At 40.0% G+C, this 19,644-nt stretch overlaps 1 protein-coding gene across 3 annotated transcripts in view; it reads right to left on the bottom strand.

Moving 5' to 3' along the window:
• Positions 1–19,644, bottom strand: part of WAPL (WAPL cohesin release factor) — an 81,838-nt gene that overhangs the window by 56,246 nt on the left and 5,948 nt on the right. The window lies entirely within an intron of this gene.

Raw genomic sequence — 19,644 nt, forward strand, 5'->3', positions numbered from 1 at the left:
CCTATTCATTTTGAACTTGAGGAATTCATTTTTGCTATCTTTAATTTTTATCATCAGAAACATTTCTGTTAACCTTTCTAAATGAGAGATGAAAATAGGATTTGAATTGGTATTATGATTAATTCTCCCAGCATTGAGTGGTAGAAAAACACTAGCAAAACGTTTATGCCAAGCAGTAAAAGTACTTAAAAAGTGCACTTGTATTTAAGAAAAGCCAATTACAGATCTCAATTAACAAGCCATCAAGTATGGGCAAAGGAATGATAACATAAATTCAATGCACAGCTGTTAATGCTACCCAATGGGTTTAAACATAATTTAACTTGTTAGATTTATATTTACTTACCTTTAGAGAAGGAATCTAATACCTGACCTGTTTTATTCTTAAACAGTCCCCAGCAGAAGGCAAAGAACTATAGTTTTCATAATCTCAGAAGTACCATTTGCTAAGCCTAAAATACTGAAAAGCTAAAAATTAAAAGCTAACTCTGACATCTGATATCTTAAAAGGGATAGAAACAAAACCAAGGCTAAAACCAAACCAGAAAAAATATCACCACTGCTTTTACTAACAAGTGGAGAGAGAGCATGGTAGCGGAGTCTGGAGACTTATGTTGCCCTGGCTAAACTAGCTCTTCAGAGCTCAGGCAAGACCCCTAACTTTGGGAGTTTTCCTGAGGGCTTCAACTTCATCTGTTCAAAAGGGAAGCCACTGACCTAGAGTACTTTACAGCATTACTGAAGGAATTATTTCCTAATAAATAGCTTATGGGAGTACTTAGTATGCTTACTACACGAAGGTCTCTGGGAGGTCATTAAACATTGTATTACCCCCCTCCTTTTTTTTAAGAGACAGAGGTGGAACAGAGGGAGAGGGAGAGAGAGAATACTAAGCAGGCTCCATTACCAGCCAGAGCGCTGGCTCAGTCTCACAGTCCTGAGATCACAACCTGAGTAGAAATCAAGAGTTGGATTTGGATGCTTCACCGACTGAGTCACCCTGTCACCCCTACACATCACTTTTATAATTGTACAGCATTCTATTGTCTTAATGTTACAAAACTAATTTAGGCTGTTTCTAATTGCTTTATGTAATAAATATCCTTCTTTTTTTTTTTTAAGATTTTATTTATTTATTCATGAGAGACCCAAAGAGAGAGAGGCAGAGACACAGGCAGAGGGAGAAGGCAGGCTCCATGCAGGGAGCCCGAAGTGGGACTTGATCCCGGGACTCCAGGATCACGCCCTGAGCTGAAGGCAGGTGCTTAACTGTTGAGCCCCCAGGCGTCCCTCCTTCTAACTTAAAAAGTTTATGGGATACCTAGGAGGCTCAGCAGTGGTTGAGTATCTGTCTTCGGCTCAGGGTGTGATCCTGGAGTCCCAGGATCCAGTCCCACTTCCGGCTCCCTGCGAGGAGTCTGTTTCCCCCTCCTAGGTCTCTGGCTCTCTCTGTGTCTCTTACGAATAAATAAGTAACATCTTTTAAAATTACAAAAAAATAACCTTGTTCTTTGCTACTTGATGTTTTAAGAAGCTAAATGGATTTATGTGACAGAGAGGCTGGGGTATTTGAGGGAGGAGGACAGCTGAAAGTAGTTCTGCATTTCAGGGTAAGGTATTGTTTTCTCTTCTGAAGGTATAGTTATAAATATTTGTTTCAGAGCTAAATGATGAAGGACTATGGAAAGTGTTTATTTTGTGTATTAGAATATGGTTATAAAGAACTTGGACATCATAGGCAGAACTGTTGGTTACGTTGGCTTTTATCTATGTAATGTATTTCAGAAACTTAAAAATACATAATGTACTTTAATAATTCATCTGTAAGACCGTTTTTGCCATATAATTGAATAGATGAGTAAATTATATTCGCTAAAGAAACTTATAGATATAACTTTATTTTAAAAAATGTTTTGAGGGCAGCCCCAATGGTTCAGTGGTTTAGCGCCTGCCTTCGGCCCAGGGTGTGATCCTGGAGACCCGGGATCGAGTCGGAGACCCGGGATCGAGTCCCACATCAGGCTCCCTGCATGGAGCCTGTTTCTCCCTCTGCCTGTGTCTCTGCCTCTCTCTCTCTCTCTCATGAATAAATAAATAAAATCTTTTATTTTAAAGGAAGGTAAGTTTGTGAGCAGAGATTTATTAATGAGTTTCACAGGTTCTTCATATTTTGTGAAACTGTATGAAAATGTGCACACATTTTTCAGGGATAGTATGTATAGTTTCAGCAAGTTTTCAAACTAAAATATACTTTTATTGGTTTAAAGGAAAAAGAGAAGGAGGAAAATATATGCAGTATGTCAGTGTATATTGACTAGAATTTCGAATTTCTATGGGAAAAATGGATTATTCAATCAAGGGTAGTGAAACATCTGGGGGAAATAAACTGAATATTAAAATATATTCTAGGACGGTCCGGGTGGCTCAGCGGTTTAGCGCTGCCTTCAGCTCAGGGCGTGATCCTGAGGACCCGGAATCAAGTCCCACATCGGGCTCCCTGCATGGAGCCTGCTTCTCCCTCTGCCTGGGTCTCTGCCTCTCTCTGTTTCTCATGAATAAATAAATTTAAAATAAAATAAATATATTCTAGATTAAACAAAGACTTGCATATGGAAAATGAAACTATATACATATTATAAAATAAAACAGAATTTTTAAAAACACATTAGGGGGATCCCTGGGAGGCTCAGTGGTTTGGTGCCTGCCTTCGGCCCAGGGCATGATCCTGGAGTCCCAGGATCAAGTCCCATATTAGGTTCCCTGCACGGAGCCTGCTTCTCCCTCTGCCTGTGTGTCTGCCTCTCTCTCTCTCTCTCTCCTTCCCTGTGTCTCTCATGAATAAATAAATAAAATCTTTTTAAAAAATACATTACTCTGGAATGGGGAAGTTCTCTAAGACAAAGCCCATAATCCATTTTAATTTATTTATTTTAATTAATTAATTTATTTATTTTTATGATAGTCACAGAAAGAGAGAGAGAGAGAGGGGCAGAGACATAGGCAGAGGGAGAAGTAGGCTCCATGCACCGGGAGCCCGATGTGGGATTCGATCCCGGATCTCCAGGATCGCGCCCTGGGCCAAAGGCAGGCGCCAAACCACTGCGCCACCCAGGGATCCCCAATCCATGTTAATTTATATAAAATCTAAAATTTCAGCAAGTTAAAGGAACAATAAAACGTAAAAAACATAATTGCAATTAATACTACCAAAAAAGAGGTCAATTCCCTTCATTAAAAGAACTCCTACACATCCAGATGAGTTAAGAGAACCTAAGTATGGAAAAAATACAACGTTTTTAAAATATCTGAGTATATCTTTATGACCTCAGGGAGGGAAAGTTTACTTCAAAGAGATACAAAAACCATTAACCATAAATGAAAAGAAATTTCATCAAAAATTAAGTCTGTCCATAAAACACTAAGTACTGACACTACATAAATAATGCATATAACTCACTAGTAAAAAGATGCCCCCCCCAAAAAAATGATCAAGAGACTTGACCATTCACTCAATAAGAAAGGATATTCCATAAGGGTACCTGGCAGGCTCTTGATATCAGTTCAGATCTTGAGGTCAGGGTCATGAGTTCAAGCACAGCACACTGGGCTCTGCACTGGGTGTGAGGTCTGCTTAAGATTCTCTCTCTCCCTCTCCCTTACCCCCAATCATGCATTCGATAGATAGATAGATAGACAGACAGACAGACAGAGAGACAGAGGTGCCTGGGTGGCTCAGTCAGTTCAGTGTCCAACTTTTGGTTTCGGCTCAGGTCATCATTTCATGGTCATGGATTCGAGCCCTAAGTCAGGCTCCACACAGCACAGAATCTGCTTGGGATTTTCTCTCCCTCTCCCCCTCCCGCTTGTGTGTGTTCTCTCTCTCTAAAATAAATAAATATTTCAAGTAAATAAAAATAAAAATAACTGAATATTAGCAATTCCAAATGGTTCAGCATGAGAAGTATGCTCATAGCAACATCATTCCAAACCAATGAAATCTAAATATTCATTAATGGGACAGTCAATAAAGTGGTCTGGTCAAAGAAATACTTCAGAGCAATAAAAATAAAACTACAGGGGAGCCCGGAGGGCTTAGCGGTTTAGCGCCGCCTTCAGCCCAAGGCGTGATCCTGGGGACCTGGGATCGAGTTCCACGTCAGGCTCCCTGCATGGAGCCTGCTTCTTCCTCTACCTGTGTCTCTGCCTCTCTCTCTCTCTCTAATAAATAAAATCTTTAAAAATAAATAAATAAAATAAAATTTAAAAACTACCTTTCTATAGGAGCATATCTTATAACCACTAACAAAGAGCATTTGGGTAGTATCTTCCACAATTAAAAATGTCCATGTCAAAGAAATGAACTTACCCTTTTGAAGCAAGCAGCTTTATTATGTACTTACTCTACAAACAATAAATGTGAAATAACGTAAGAAACAAGAAAACTCACTATAATTTCCTGGGTTTTGCCTTTATAAACAATAAAACACCTATCAGTAAAGAACTACTTAGGGCAGCCCGGTGGCTCAGCGGTTTAGTGCTGCCTTCAGCCCAGGGCCTGATCCTGGAGACCCGGGATTGAGTCCCACGTCAGGGTCCCTTCATGGAGCCTGCTTCTCCCTCTGCTTGTGTCTCTGCCTCTCTCATAAATAAATAAAATCTTAAAAAAAAAAAAAAAAAAAAAAAAACTACTTAGCGATGCCTGGGTGGCTTAGTCAGTTATGTATCTGCCTTTGGCTCAGGTCATCATCCCAGAGTCTTGGGATTGAGCCCCACACTGGGCTCCCTGCTGAGCAGGGAGCCTACTTCTACTTCTCCCTCTCCCTCCCTGGCCCCCCCCTGCTTGTTGCTCTGTAGCTCTGTCAAATAAAAAGTAATATCTTAAAAAAAACAAAAAACTACTTAAATTATCATACAGCTACATATGTAAATACTATGTAGCTAGTCAAGAATGAGGCAGGTCTATATTATGTACAGAGGGGTGGCATTGATGAAAAAGACTTTCCTATCTCTTGAATTATATACTGTTTAAAAAATAGTCTGTTCAAAAGCTTATAAAATCTGACAAGGATACATATTAAGAACCTTAAAGAGTAACAACAATGGTACAGGGTGCCTGGATGGCTCAATTGGTTAAGTGCCAGAGTCTTGATTTCTGCTTAGGTCATGATCTCAGGTGAGTTAAAGAACTATATTTACATATGAAATACAATGTGTGGACTCTGCTTTAAAATAATACATTATAAAAAAAGAAGGTAGGGATAGACATGAAACAAGATTATGAATTATTGTTTACTCAAGCTAGAGACATATATACCCATCTGTGCAACTGCATGCTAGTCTGTATATACTAACATATATACTTCCTTCATCCTTCTTGTAAAAAAAAAAGTGAAGATATTTTTACTTTCACCAAGCCTATTGTTACAACAGATGTGGAAAAACAGGCCCAGAGAGGCCAATGACAGCAACAGTTACCAATTAAATCAATGTCCAAAAGACCTCATAAAAAGGCCCATACTGAGCTCTATTACATTATACTACCTATAGTAGTAGCTGCTAAAAACTGAAATATTAAAAGCAGGTAAATCATCTTAATCCACATTAATAGAAAAGGTCCACTCGAAGAGGTTAAATATTGAATATTTTGAACAAATTTATCACGTGATGTGCTGAGGCCTAAATTTAAACAAAACCTTTGCGCAGCCTGGGTGGCTCGGCGGTTTAGCGCCACCTTCAGTCCAGGGCCTGATCCTGGAGACCTGGGACAGAGTCCCACATCAGGCTCCCTGCATGAAGCCTGCTTCTCCCTCTGCCTCTCTCTCTCTCCCTCTCTCTGTGTTTCTCATGAACAAATAAATCTTTTAAATAAACAAACAAACAAACAAACAAAACCTTTCACTTCTGACTAGGGAGACTGTACAGATACAGAAGCAGCTTTTGGAGATCACTACTCATTAAATAACAGGGAGGTAACTAAAAAAATTAATTTATAGGGTAAGGAGGAACTTCCATTACATGCAAGCTGCCTTTAAATATTGGAGTGGTTGTCATGAGGAGAGGGAACAAACTTACTCGATATGTAGAAATCATTCAATTTATACAAACTATAAGGGCTAAGAGCAAGAATATTAAAGTTAAATTAGAACTGTCCAACAAAAAGAATACCTAGGGAAAAGTGTGTACTCCTTTGTTATAAAAGAAATATTTGATAAAATGGTACTTCATTAAAATTAGTTAACTTCTGGGATGCCTGGGTGGCTCAGTGGTTGAGTGTCTGCCTTCAGCTCAGGGCATGGTCCCAGAGTTCCAGGATCAAGTCCCGCATCAGACTCCCTGCATGGGTCTCTGCCTCTCTCTCTCTTTCTCTCTCTCATGAAAAATAAATAAAATTTTTAATTAAAAAAAAAAATCCTACACATCAGTAAATCCATCATCTCAGTAAAAAAAAAAAAAAAAAAGCTAGAGACATAAAGAGGCAATTTATAGAAAAAGAAATATAAATAAATAACTTATGAAAAGAAACTTTATTTCATTAACAATTAAATATCAAAAGTAAAAAAAAAGGGATCCCTGGGTGGCGCAGCGGTTTAGCGCCTGCCTTTGGCCCAGGGCGCGATCCTGGAGACCCGGGATCGAATCCCACTTCGGGCTCCCGGTGCATGGAGCCTGCTTCTCCCTCTGCCTATGTCTCTGCCTCTCTCTCTCTCTCTCTCTCTCTCTGTGACTATCATAAATAAATAAAAAAATAAAAATAAAAAAAAAGAGAATAGATTAAAAAAAAAATGTAAAAAAAAAGAAAAGAAAAAAAAAGTCCAAGTGCAGGGCATCTGGCTGGCTCAGTCAGTCAAGCAACGAGCATGCAACTCTTGATCTTGGGGTTGTGAGTTCAATTCCCACATTGGATGTAGAGATTACTTAAAAATAAAATCTTTAAAAAAATATCAAAAACTAATAAAGTACATGGGACACCTGGGTAGCTCAGTCAGTTAAGAACCGGGCTCCTGATTTTGGCCCAGGTCATGATTTCATGGTCCTGAGATCAGACCAGTCCAACGTGTGGCTCCATGCTGGGTGTGGAGTCGGCTTGCAATTCTCTCTCCCTCTTCTTTTGCCCTCCCCTCCCACACCCCTACCCTGCGGCCTCTTAAAAAAAAAAAAAAAAAGCACACAATGTTATAGTTTAACTACATCTCAATAAAGTTGAGGAAAAAAAAGTAAAACAAAGCTGAACAATATTTATACTTACTAAGCCCTCAGTATGTGCCCCAATGGCTTCTAAATACTTTCCACATATTAATTCATTTGATCTCATAGCAACCATGTGAAGTATGTACTATTAGAAGTTCATAAGCCTTTATCTACAATTCCAACACCCAAGAAGCTCTGAAAACTAAATTTTTTTCATAATACATTCTGAAGCAAAACCTGACCTCACCTAAATGAAGCTATTTAGAATATTTATCCTACTTAGGAATGTATTTTCTTTTTCTAAACACTGTCTTTGAGTTGAGTGCCACCTCAGACTTTGATGGGTTATTAATGTAAAATATATACTTTCTCTATTCCAAAATAATCCTAAATTCCAAGACAAATCTGGCCCCTAAGGTTTCAGATAAGGAAATGTGAAACTGTACCTCATTTTGCAGATGAAACATAATAGATATGTTACTGGTTGACAGTCACAGAGTGGTATTTGAAAAATAAGGCAACTTAGATGACAAAAAGCAAACCAAAGTCTCACATCAACGAGGAACCATTTAAGGAATTTAGAGCACACAGATACTGACATAACCACGCAGCAGTACTTTTTTTTCTTAAGTAGGCTCCATGCCCAGTGCCAAGCCCAAAGCAGGGCCCAAACTCATGACCCTGAGATCAAGAGCTGAGCTGAGATCAAGAGCCGGACAGCCGGACGCTCAAACAACTGAGCCAACCAGGCACCCCTCCATGCAGCAGTATTTTAAATAAAAAAGGTAGAGAGGCCAGAAAGAACCCTTTAATGTATTACAATAGAATTATCCCAGGGATCCCTGAGTGGCGCAGCAGTTTGGCGCCTGCCTTTGGCCCAGGGCGCGATCCTGGAGACCCGGGATCGAGTCCCATGTCGGGATCCTGGTGCATGGAGCCTGCTTCTCCCTCTGCCTGTGTCTCTGCCTCTCTCTCTCTCTCTCTATCATAAATAAATAAAAATTAAAAAAAAAAAAGAATTATACCCACGTCACGACCACCCAAGATACATTAAGAGAAAGAGCAAGGTACAAAACAGCATGTTAACATTTGTGGATTTAAATACACGTCACTACTTGTGTTGACTGTATGTGTACAGTGTATGTCAGAAAGGCTGAAACAAACAAAAAATGGCCACTCCAAGGAGAACTGGGGTGACTGGGAAAAAGAGCTAGGAAGCTTTCAACCATTTCTATTCTAAAATGAAAAAAATTTAACACCCCCCGCCCCCCTGCAAAATAAACAGTATTCTTTCAGTTAGGCCAAGTCCAAAGTTTGATAGGAAGAGGAGGAAAAAAAAAAAGCCGCCACACTGGTAATGGGAAATTTGGCAACATCAACTGAAAATTTAAATGTATACGCCCTTTCATTCTACTTCTAGAAACATCTTTGACCACTATACTGAGACATGATCAAAAACATAAGTGGAGAGATGTTCAATATAGCCATTATTTGTAACAACAAATAATGAACTAAAAACAAACAAAACAACAAAGAACTAAAAACAGTCAAAATAATCCTAACAGACTAGTTTTAAAGTATGGTATGTTCATACAATGGAAAACCATGAAACTGCTACAAAAAAACAAGTAGATCTATAAATACTAGTAAGTGTGCATCTTAAAAGATTTAAGTGTTTTTTTAAGGCACAATATGCCATACATACATTCATACATATATCTATATCTATATCGCATTATCATTTGTATGTGCCTGTGTGTTTAAGAATATATAGATTTTTGGGACGCCTGGGGGGCTCAGTGTTTGAGCGTCTGCCTTCAGCTCAGGGCATGATCCTGGTCCAGGGATCGAGTCCCATATCAGGCTCCCCGCAAGGAGCCTGCTTCCCCCTCTGTGTGTGTCTCTCGTGAATAAATTAAATATATATAGATAGATAGATTTATATGCTATGCATACTGAAGACTGTGAAAAGCTATATAAGAAATTGTCAACAGGGGCGCCTGGGTGGCTCAGTGGTTGAGCATCTGCCTTCAGCTCAGGTCATGATCCCAGGCTCCTGGGATCAAGTCCCACATTGGGCTCCCAGCATGGAGCCTGCTTCTTCCTCTGCCTACGTCTCTGCTTCTCTCTGTCTCTCATGAATAAATAAATAAAATCAAGCGAGAGAGAGAGAGAGAGAGAGAGACAAAGAAATGAACTGTCAACAGCATTTGCTTCTGTGGAAGGGAGTGGATTTTTTTCACTGTAACAAGAATATGTGGCTATTTATCAGAGGCACCCAAAAAGCCAAAGGAAAAAGATGCCACATCTTCAGTGGTTCAATTTTACTCAAAGATTTGAATGGTAAAAGGTACTTTAAAAAAAAAAAAAAAAACTTTTCTTAATAATTTAAAACATTTTTATATTTTATAAAGCATACCTATCAAATACCAAATTTATTTATAATTTAAACAGTAAAAAACAAACAAATCAGTAAACATAAAATAACTTCAAAAGTGCTATTCTGGGCAGCCCCGGTGGCACAGCGGTTTAGCACCGCCTGCAGCCCAGGGTGTGATCCTGGAGACCAGGGACCAAGTCCCGCGTCGGGCTCCCTGCATGGAGCCTGCTTCTCCCTCTGCCTGTGTCTCTGCCTCTCTCTCTGTCTCTATGAATAAATAAACAAAAATCTTAAAAAAAAAAAAAAAAAGTCCTATTCTGCTGGGCCCACTACACAGTCTAAATCACAGAGCAGTCCACATCAACTCAACCTCCCACATCCCCAAATCAACAGCCTGTGTTAACTGTGACAACCCACCAGCAAGTCAAGGAGCTTATTTCCTACCATGGCTCCTGCTCAAGCTGGCCATCTTGACCACCAGGAAACTGGAAATGTACTATATACTCCAGTCACTCCTCAAGCAGTGGTCCTCCCTTCCAGATGACAATTAACTCTTCAAATTGAATATACAGACCCCTAGAGTTACACTAAAAACTTCCAAAACATACATAGGCACAACTGAGGTTTAAGGAAATTCATTTCTAAATCAGGCTCCCTGCATGGAGCCTAATTCTCCCTCTGCCTGTGTCTCTGCCTCTCTGTCTCTCTCATGAATAAATAAATAAAATATTTTTAAAAAGAGAAAAAAAAAAAAAAAAACCTAGAACAGACTGATGCCAAAGCTTTTTCTTAGCCTAGCAATGACAGTCATACACATGAACTGGAAAAAGCCCCACCCATCATCATTCAGACCTACATTTCCAATAAATTTGCCTTTAAAATGTATAGCATTCATATTTGATCAAATACACACTAATAACTGCGTTCATAATAATCTAGAAGAATTTTTAAATACTCAGGGTATTACAATCACAGAAAGTTCGTAGAAGCTTAAGCTTAAACAAACAAATATATATATATATATATACACACACACACATTTTTGCACAAAGAATTATGAAAAGGATGATCATTAAAAGACTAAGCATAAATATGTTCATTAGGATAAAATTCTGAAAGGGAAGTGGAATAGAAATACAAATTCAGGACAGCCCGGGTGGCTCAGTGGTTTAGTGTCACCTTCAGCCCAGGGTGTGGTCCTGGAGACCTGGAATCCAGTCCCACGTCCGGCTCCCTGCATGGAATGGAGCCTGCTTCTCCCTCTGCCTGTGTCTGTGCCTCTGCATCTCTCATGAATAAATAAATAAAAATCTTTAAAAAGAAAAAGGAAAGGGATCCCTGGGTGGCGCAGCGGTTTAGCGCCTGCCTTTGGCCCAGGGCGCGATCCTGGATACCCGGGATCGAATCCCACGTCGGGCTCCCGGTGCATGGAGCCTGCTTCTCCCTCTGCCTATGTCTCTGCCTCTCTCTCTCTCTGTATGACTATCATAAATAAATAAAAATTATAAAAAAAAAAAAAAAAAAAAAGGAAAAAGAAACACAAACTCAAAAAGAAAAAGGGAGAGGCAACTGGGTGGCTCAGTGGTTGAGCATCTGCCTTTGGCTGAGGTCGTGATCTTGGGATCAAGTCCCACATCGGGCTCCCCACAGGAAGCCTACTCCGCCTATGTCTCTGCCTCTCTCTGTGTCTCTCATTAATAAATAAATCTTAAAAAAAAAAAAAAAGGGTATTGTAAATCTTCTGTCTGTTAAAGAACAATTTGTTCTTTTATTAATTTTTTTAATATATGAAGGTGAACACTAAATAATTACAGCACTTGCACGTAAGAAGGGGATTATGATAAAAGATAGGAAACCAGTTATTCTTGGGGTGAAGGAAGGGACAGATGGAAAGATTCTAGAGTAGTTGCCAAAATGCTATTTCTTAATGTGGGTGTTGGTTATATAAATAATTCATTAAACATATTTTTATACATTATATTCTGTGGTTTTCTATATCTGTGTTTTATTTTACAATAAAACAGTTAAAAATGTTAGTTTTATTTTAAAATTATATTATTTTATGGGAAATTATATCCTTTGCAAGCATATAAATTTAAGATCAATGTTATCATGACCAGCAATCCCACACCTAAGTACTTAAAAGAAATAAGGACATACGTCTAACAAAAACCTAAATGTGAATGTTGACAGCAGCTTCATTCATAATTGCCCCAAACTGCAAACAATCCAAATGTCCTTCAACTAATGAATGAATTATGGTACATGTATAATAGAATACTACTCAGCAATCAAAAAGAAATTAAATACTATTACATGGAATACTCTTTAAAAGCATTATGCTATAGGGCACCTGCGTGGCTCAGTGGTTGAGCATCTGTCTTTGGCTCAGGTCGTGACCCTGGGGGTCCTAGGATCAAGTTCTGCATCCAGCTCCTTGTACGGAGCCTGCTTCTCCCTCTGCCTATGTCTCAGCCTCTCTGTCTCTCATTAATAAGTAATATCTTTTTAAAAAATAAAAATAAAAATAAAATAAAGCCACCATGGAGGGCACCTGGGTGGTTCAGTAGTTGGATGTCTGCCCTAGGCTCGGGCTGTGATCTGGGGTCCTGGGATCAAGGATTGCGTTCCCCATGGAGAGCCTGCTTCTCCCTCTGCCTATGTGTCTGCCCCTCTCTCTCTCTCTCTCTCTCTCTCTGTGTGTGTGTGTGTCTCATGAATAAATAAAATCTTAAAAAAAATTAAAAATAAATAAATAAAGCCACCATGCTTCTCATCTGTTCCTCTGGGTCATGATCCAAAATGTAAATACATCTTGCCATCTACCTTCTCCTGAACTCTAATACTCAAAATGTATCTGTACTTCTTTCCAACCTCATAATCCAACAACTGAGTGCCGCCACCACCACCCAAACCCTTAAATCCAAACACACAGGCTTCAGTGATCAAGACACTCACATATACCTGGGGATTCATTCCCTCTACCACTTCCATGCCCTAGCTGGACCCTGACTACACGCGCCTATTCTCCTGCAGCGCCTTTTAGTATCTGAGAGAAGGATGCTTTGGGGTCACTGGTATGCTGGCTCTCCAGAGCCTGTTTATAAAACTATTATTATTCCATCCTCTTATAAAAGCCCATTCTTTTGAGGTTTGTGCCACTTAGCTAGTTACCTTCTAATCTTCCCCATACCTGTCTCTTAACAACCTTATTCTTCATTTAAGGGTTTTTACACAGGACTTACAATCTACCCTTCATGCCAGTCTTCCCATCATGCTGAATTCCACCAAATCCCAATCCCCTGACCTCACGGTTCTTTAACCTTCTCTCATCCATAGTCTTCTACATTCCAGCTCAGACACCAAATCTGTTTGATGCAGAAACCTGTCATGTCCTAGAAGGCTTCACCTCTTAAATATTAAAATGAGATAACCCATTTCTCAATCACAACCTACCAAATATCCAATTTGTGCCCCCACTCTTAACCTATTTAATAAGACTCAATATACTGACCCTTCTTTTTCCTATCCACCAGCCTTGTCCAGTTCCTAAACATTTTAAATTCCATAGTCCATCATTTCAATCATTCTCTAGACAATACCCTAAATTCTTTCTTTTCTATCTGTTCACTCTACATCTTGTCAGACAAAAATGACAATCCAAGATAATCCAATTTTACTATCCAATTATTCTATATTCTGTGCAGGTTCTGGCTAACAGGGCCTACTAAGGGGAGGGGAGGCCACTCACACAATGAAGTAAATAACCATGAGTTTTTACGATAAAACTTCACTAAGGTCTCATTAATGTTCAGAAAATCTCTCTACATGGCTCCTTCCTAACATTTTCTGCATCAGTTTGAATCTCTTGTTCCTTCATTCCAGCCCTTGCATTTCCTTACCCTTCTTTCTCCCTTTCCAAGATAACCTCTTCTATCACTTCATGGGGGGAAATAATGCTTTCCTCCATAAACCACCTTATCTTCCACCTCTCAGTAAGCTCACATTCTCATCCATCTTTCCTCTGTCCAGAAAATGTGGCATCCCTTCTCCCAAGACCACTTTCCCTCTGTGATTTGAAGCCTATGCTCCGAAGCTCTCCCATGCAATTAAACCTTCCAAAACTCATCATCTCGTAACTTTTCAGAACCTCTCCTCTCCTTCAAACATCTTTAAAGAGTTGTGTATACTTGTCACCCTCCCATCCTCACTATGTACTATTTAGACTGTTCCAACCCAAGCTGCACACTCCAATACCAGCTTTGCAATCCTCATTTTTTTTTTTTTTATTTGTGATAGTCAAGGAGAGAGAGAGATAGAATGAGGCAGAGACACAGGCAGAGGGAGAAGCAGGCTCCATGCACCGGGAGCCTGACGTGGGATTCGATCCCGGGTCCCCAGGATCGCGCCCTGGGCCAAAGGCAGGCGCCAAACCGCTGCGCCACCCAGGGATCCCTGCAATCCTCATTCTGATGAACTTTGCAATAGCATTACAGTTCAGTTGATCCTTCATGAGCTCCTTTCTGCTGGCTTCTATAACACAGCACTGGCTCAATGTTCCTACTTAGTGCTCTAGCTGCTCTTATTCAATTTCCTCATCTAGTTTTTCTTCCTCTTCTGTCAATTAAGTAATGCAAGTTCTTCATAGCTCAGTGCTTTTTCCTCTAACATTCTCCTTAATGACTTCATCTAATCCTGTAATTTCAAATAGCATTTACTTATTCATTCATTCATTCACTCGCTCATTCATTCATTTATTTTAGGTAGGCTCCACACCCAGCACGGAGCCCAACACGGGGCTTGAACTCATGACCCTGAAATCAAGACCTGAGCTAAGATCAAGAGTTGGACACTCAACTGACTAAGCCAGCCAGGCACCCCTCAAATAACACTTACATGCTGAATCTCAAAAGTATTATCTCCAACCAAGGTTTCTTATCTAAGTTCCATACTAGTATATCCTACCCCTCACAAACACCTCAAATCCAATGTGCCCAAACCTGAACTGATGAAGCTGCCCACAAAATATCCCTTTATTTCAATGAGTAATACTACCCATTTGCTCAGGTGCTCACATTAAATACCCAAGAATCATTCTTAATGTATCCTTTTTCCTCACTACCTATGCCACTAAGCTCTGCCACTTTCATCCCTGCTCAGTACAGCAGAAGGTCCCAAGTTAAATGTTAGCCTTGCCCTTACCCCTCACTCAGACCAGGCAAACAGCCCACTATACACTATCATAGGACCCTATTTTCTTTTTTAAAAAGTTTATTTAGTTAAGTAATTTCTACACCCAACATGGGGCTTCAACTCACAACCCCAAAATCAAGAGTCACATGGCTCTTCCAACCGTGCCAGCCAGGGACCTCAGAACCTGTATTTTCCCATGATTTTCCATATACTTCTTATTCTCTATTCAATCACTGTCTTGCCTCCTAAAATGTGAATAATGGGCAGCCCGAGTAGCTCAGCGGTTTAGCGCCACCTTCAGTATGGGGCGTGGTCTTGGGGACCCGGGATAGAGTCCCACATCAGGCTCCCTGCATGGAGCCTGCTTCTCCCTCTGCCTGTGTCTCTGCCTTTGTGTGTGTGTGTCTCTCTCATGAGTAAATAAGTATAATCTTTAAAAAAAAAATGTGAATCAGACAAGATCTTGTTCACTGACATACATGAGCACTCAGCATACAGAGGCATTAAAATAACTGCTGAATGGTTGGAAAGAAGGCATCCCCTAGGTCCTCTTATGAACAAATTCATTCTCCTCTCCATCAGGGATCTGGAAAAGTTGTAGACCGCTTCCTGGAGTCAGATATTGGACCAAAACAATGGATGTATCGGCTGGCTTTAAATTTTAAAAATATGGCATATGGAAAATCTCTAAAAAGTATCAAGTATTATACAATTGTACTGTTACTGTTTTAAAAACAGTTATTTAAAAAAAAAAAAAAGGTTATTTATTATTACCAGGAGAAATCAACAGCTCCATTCCTAAAGGGCAAAGACTATGCTTATAGTTTCTATGTACTACCTACCCTCTCCTGGCTGATATTCAACCTGGATCCAAAAGAAATTTTAGTAGCCAACTGCACTTTTGTTATTACTTAGACCTTGAAACTAACTCTCTTTTTTACTAAAAAACATTTTACAAGAAATTAAAGTTCTGGGGCACCTAACTGGCTAAGGTGGAAGAGCATGCAACTCTTGATCTTGGGGTTATGAGTTCAAGCCCCATGTTGGGTACAGAAATTACTAGAAAAAAAAATAAATCTGTTTTTCTTAAAAATATTTTATTTATTTAGTCATGAGAGACACAGAGAGAGAGGCAGAGACACAGGCAGAGGGAGAACCAGGCTCCCTGCGGGGAGCCCGATGTGGGACTCGATCCCGGGACTCCAGGAACATGCCCCGAGCAGAAGGCAGGCCCCACTCGATCCAGGGTCTCCAGGATCACGCCCTGGGCTGCAGGCGGCGCCAAACCGCTGCGCCACTGGGGCTACCCAAGCGTCTGCCTTCTGCTCAGAGCATGTTCCTGGAGTCCCGGGATCGAGTCCCACATCGGGCTCCCCGCAGGGAGCCTGGTTCTCCCTCTGCCTGTGTCTCTGCCTCTCTCTCTGTCTCTATGAATAAATAAATAAAATCTTTAAAAAAAAAGAAGGCAGACGCTCAACCGCTGAACCACACCCAGGCATCCCTAAATAAATAGTTTTTTAAAAAAAATTCTACTTTAAAACAAACGAAACTTAAAATTACAGTCTTTCAGAATTTGCATATTGAATTTCCATTTGTACACAGCACAAAAAATTTAAAAAAAACTTATTACTTATAAAAATAAGGTCAGTTTTATTCACTGTTATAATTACTTAGGACACAATTCTTATTAAAAAGAAAACTATTTAAATAACGGCAAGAGGGAATCCATTCCCATCAGTCATTTCCAACATCAAGATAAAACTGATTATACAGTGACACTGATATTTTTTTAAAGATTTCTTTATCGAGGCGCCTGGATGGCTCAGTCGCTTAAGCATCTGCCTTCAGCTCAGGTCATGATCAGGTCCTGGGATTAAGCCCCGCACCAGGCCCTGCTCAGAGGGGAGTCTGTTTCTCTGCCTCTGCCTCTGCTTGCGCTCTCTTGCTCACTCACTCTGTCAAATAAATAAAATCTAAAAAAAAAAAAAAAAAAAAAAGAAACAACTTTAAGAGGATTTGAGAGAGCACACACACAAGGTGTGGGGGGCGGGGAATCTCCAGCAGACTCCCCACTGAGCATAGAGTCTGACTCAGGCTTGCTCTGAGATCATGACCCGAGCCTAAGCCAAAATCAAGAGTCGCTTAAGCAACTCTGCCACCCAGGTGCCCCAGTAACATTGTTATTTTAAATATAAGTCTTTTAATATGACAAAATTATGTTCATTCATGAAAAGAACACTTTGGATGTTTCTCAGATCTATTAGTAATTCAAATTATTCACTGAAATGTGCTCTACCTCTATAAAATGGAAATAAAGCTTGACTTACATAGTTGTGATTAAGAATCAATTGATATATACAGGGTTCGACATAAAGTAGGAGCTAAATAAGTAATAGGTCTCTTATCTATTTCTCTTAAAAGGATTTCAGTTATGACTTGATTATATTCTAAACAAATGCATTCAATACCTAAATGAAGGCTAGGAATTGTTGGTGATACTATACTTTCAGAATTAATAATCCTCATTAATCACCTACACTTTATCCAATAAGCAGATGACAATCTCATCTCACATCACAAGTTCCTGGCCTACTTTAAGCTTTCAGGAATAGAACAATGCATCCCTTGCTAAAAATCATCTTCAGTTCCAAATCAAAGTTCTTAAATTCCTGACAATAACAGCCCTCTAACATACAAACACTCAGTACAGCTTTAAGCAAATGGAAAAAATGTATTGGCTACAAAACCAGTCATGCAAATTAAGAGCCTATGCAGTAGTTATCTCAATGTTTGGCAGGATGTGTAGACTGAATCCCAGCTGGCTGGCAAGGAAAGTGTGCCAAGTAGAAATATAAGTCTTTGCATACTTTATTCTAGAGTCCAGATTAAAAACGTATAGCAGAAAGCACAAACATGGAAAATGGAAGTAGCCTCATACAAAAGGCAAGAGAAGCCTTCTTTTGCCCCTAATGCACACAGCCCTGGATTCCACACTTTAAAGAATATTCCAAGACCTCTTAAAAAGGCAATCCTTTAGGTCCTGCTAACAGTCAGTTTTAAGTGGCACACCTGTTTTGAGAACTCACTTCAACAGCAATTACAACTAAAGTACTTGCAGATAAAAATATAAGTCCTGAATCTGCATTAAGATAATTCAGGGAGCAGGGACGCCTGGGTGGCTCAGCAGCTTGGCGCATGCCTTCGGCCCAGGGCGTGGTCCTGGGGTCCTGGGATCAAGTCCCACATCGGGCTCCCTGCATGGTGCCTGCTTCTCCCTCTGCCTGTGTCTCTGCCTGTGTCCTTGCCTCTCTCTCTCTCTCTGTCTGTCTCATGAATAAATAAATAAAATCTTTAAAAAAAAAAAAAAAAGATAATTCAGGGAGGGGTGCCTGGATAGCTCAGTTAGTTAACCATCCACCTTTGGCTTGGGTCATGATCTCAGGGTCCTGAGATCAAGCCCTACATCAGGCTCAGCAGTGAGTCTCCTTCTCTCTCTTGCTCCTTCCCTCTGTTGCGTGTTGTGCTCTCTCAGATAAAGAAATAAAATCTCTAATAATAATAATAATCACCATCATCATCATCCAGGGAGAAGTGCCCAGGTAGTTTAGTAGGCTGAGTATCTGACTCTTGATTTTGGCTTGAATTTTGACCTCAAGGTCAGGAGATCAGCCCCAAGCCCTGTATTGGGCTCCATTTTCAGAGGGAAGCCTGCTTCTCTCCCTCTACCTATACACACATTTTCTCTCCCTCCCTTTCCAAATCTCTTTCTCAAATAAATAAATAAATAAATCTTTAAAATAATCCAGGGAGTAGAGGATGGGAAGTAGAAAGAGTATAGAGCAAATGAAACAAGATTTCCCATATACTGACAACTGTTGAAGCTGGTATAAGTTTTTTTTAATACTTTATTTATCAGAGAGAGAGAGAACGTACGTATGTGCACACACAAGGGGAGGGGGCGCCGAGGGAGAGGGAGAAGCAGACTCTCCACTGAGCAGGGAGTCCCACACAGGGCTCCATTCCAAGACTCTGAGATCATGACCTGAGCCAAAGGCAGATGCTTAATTGACTGAGCCACCTAGGTGCCCCTAAGTTTTCTGTTTTTTAAAAATCAAAGAGTTAGGGCAGCCCCAGTGGCTCAGTGGTTTAGCGCCGCCTTCAGCCCGGGGAGTGATCCTGGAGACCTGGGATCGAGTCCCAGAGTCCCACGTCGGGCTCCCTGCGTGGAGCCTGCTTCTCCCTCTACCTGTGCCTGTGCCTCTGCCTCTTTCCCTCTCTCTGTGTCTCTCATGAATAAATAAATAAAATCGTTAAGAAATAAATAAAATAAAAATGTAGATGATAATAGCACCTATCTTGTGAGGTTGTTTTAAGAATCAAGTGAGTTGATGGGCACCCGGGTGGCTCAGATGGTTGAGCATCTATCTGACTCTTGATTCTGGGGTCGTGGAATTGAGTCCCAGGATTGGGCTTGATCTTAAAAAAATAAAATAAAAGTACTACCAGGTATAAAACATAATACATAATATATGAAAAAATCTTAATAGTAGTTAAAAATTAACCACATATTCCCCTACAGAGAAAGAGATGCACTTTAAACTTAATGCCAGGAGAAATAATACAGCAAATTTGAATTTGGATAAGCCCTTCTCACTGATGTGATATAATTCTACAGTGAAAATGATCTGAATGAGCAGGAACATTCCACTGAAAGGATATTACAGAATTTAGCTTGTGCACTTTGAACAAATGTTAACACAAAATTTCTCAAAGGCTCTTGAATAAAGTGTGCAAAAATGACCTGCAAAGGATTTGAAACATCACACATACAAGCGTTTTTTTTTTCTAAGTCCAAAATTTTATCACTCTCAAAGGATCTTTAA

This window comes from Canis lupus, chromosome 4 (assembly GCF_011100685.1).
Source record: "Canis lupus familiaris isolate Mischka breed German Shepherd chromosome 4, alternate assembly UU_Cfam_GSD_1.0, whole genome shotgun sequence".
NCBI classification, from domain to species: Eukaryota; Metazoa; Chordata; class Mammalia; order Carnivora; family Canidae; genus Canis; species Canis lupus.